Source organism: Cryptomeria japonica, chromosome 8 (genome assembly GCF_030272615.1).
Source record: "Cryptomeria japonica chromosome 8, Sugi_1.0, whole genome shotgun sequence".
NCBI lineage: Eukaryota > Viridiplantae > Streptophyta > Pinopsida > Cupressales > Cupressaceae > Cryptomeria > Cryptomeria japonica.
This window is the reverse complement of record NC_081412.1, coordinates 173,885,038-173,887,560: the sequence shown is the minus strand read 5'-3', so window position 1 is coordinate 173,887,560 and position 2,523 is coordinate 173,885,038.

The window sequence follows — 2,523 nt, the reverse complement described above, 5'->3', positions numbered from 1 at the left end:
ATTTAAGATGACTCTCAATGTCTTAGAATGAATTAGAGGAGTCCTTAAATTCAATTCTAAGGGTACGAGTTTCATAGTTTAAATCAACATATATGATTAAGTGGAGGTAATAATAACAATCCAAAAATTAAATTTATATTTAAAAATTTCAAGACCACTTCTAGAAGTACATATTAAGACCATTTATTTATAAAATTACACATTGAGCTTGAAATGATTTTTTTTTTAATTAATTAAAAAACACAAATTAAATTATATAATATCTCTTAATAAAAAACACAAATTAAATTATATAAAATTATTATAATAAAAATCACTTTACACTAATGGTAATTTTTTTTAAGCACATCTATTTTCAAATGAATTTTTTCATAAATAAAAACAGATAAAATAAATTATAACATCTTTTAATAAAAAATCATTCAACACTATTGATGGTATTTTTTTCTGATTATTTAAATTTATGTAATTTACGTACATTGATTTAAAAATAATAATAACACTACTTATATTGATGGTATTTTTTTCTAATTATATAAATTTATGTAATTTACGTACATTAATTCAAAAATAATAATAATAATACTTATATATTCATCATTATATAAACAATAATCTAAAATTATATTATTTAAATTAAAACTAGTTCTAAAAATTCATATAATACTGGTCAAAGTTCATTTAGAAAGAAACAAGTAAATTGAGAGAAATATTATGATATCTATAATATTTATTAAAGAAACAAGTAAATTGAGAGAAATATTATGGTATCTATAATATTTATTAAAGAAACACCCATAAGGCTGAAAGTTTCAAGAAAAAGATAGTTTGAAATTTTAAATTTTTTTTTTTTTTGGATTAACACTCTCACGACCTCTTAAAAGAATAAGTAAAATAAAACTTGGGAAAAAAAATTAACATAATCCTCTCAACAAAGCAAGAAATTCAAATCCCCCTTTAACTGCTTTTAACCTTTTTTTATTAATATCACCAAAATTAATAGAATTCTTCAGTCAATTTGACTCCTCTTTACCAACTTCGATAAACATGATAATTTAAAAACTAAAAAATCCAACCGTCCTAACTAGGGTTAACTTGACCCGCTTACTCTGATTAAGACATATGATGTTGGAGAACAGTCGGTCTTGGAATAATGTGCCTGTACAATTTGGAAACTACAGTCATAAATCCAAACAACAGATCGTACCTTTACGAAATTAATATGAGAATTGATATTTATTATGATTTGATATTTGACATGATGAAAACTAAAATATGGAATATTAAAAAAAAAAGTAAATTGATTTTTTACACCTACTTTATACAATATGGACCAATCAAATGAATGAAAAATGATATATGATTATATAAAAGCAAAAATAAATGTAAACAATAGAAATTTGTTTCAAAATTTTTAATTATATGATTTGATTGGTTAAAGTAATAGAAATATTGAACACAATGGATGCATAAGTATCTTGCCTTGGCAAGAACTAATAAATCTAGTTCACACTTCTTACTTCATCCATAATTTTATTCGTTGTACCTAATTCCACTCACCTACTTTTCTCCTTTAGTCAATTCATATTTGATTCACATATAGAAACATTTTGTTTAAATTTTAAAACAAGCAAGACTAGGGGATAGGACCCAGTAGTTGTGCACCCTAACTTCACGCTTCTCAAAATCCTATGTGGAAATTTTAAATCACTTTGAATTTTTCGCAAAAGCTTACTTGGGAGGTTCCCTACTTATAACTAAGGTTTCAGTGCCACATCATCAAATATGATACCAAATCAGCATGCTTTTTGCCAACCTATCCAAAACAACCAAAAAAAAAGTGAGACCAATAGGTGTGCAAAAGGGCACCAATACTTGTGCAGCTGATGTGGCATCATATGATTGGTTAATTTTCACAAAAAATGGTATATTTCATTCAATTATTGGTACTTATCATACAACTATTGGTGCAATGTTGTACAAAAGTTGGACATTATATCAACAAGTATGGCAGTATTAAATCAACAACTTCTATCACAAGAATCAGAACATGCTCAACTACTGGGTCCTTTCCCCTATTTTATATATTAACTTTTAATTTGACACCATCTTAAGAAAGATACATGATTAGTATCTCATATTTGCTTTAAAATATTATTATGCTAAGACAAGAAGATGGTAAAAATGAGTTAATCAAAACTATGCAATTAAAAACTAAAATGCATATAATTATTTTTTAAATGTTTATATATAATTAAAAAGTGAAGTGTTATTTTTAATGAAGATTTTTAAGGGAAAAAAACTCTACATTCATCTTATCTAATGTTTAATCATTTTTTATTTATTTTTCGATAAAAGCGGGCAAGCCACTAAACTATATTTTATTAACTTTGAATTTTGATACAATCGGGTTCAAAGGGCATACCGGTAGGAAAGAACCCGCAAGAAAACCTCCGGTTATGGCCCAAAACAAAAAATTAAAAAGCCCCATATTCCCAATTACATATTTGATTTTGATCACCC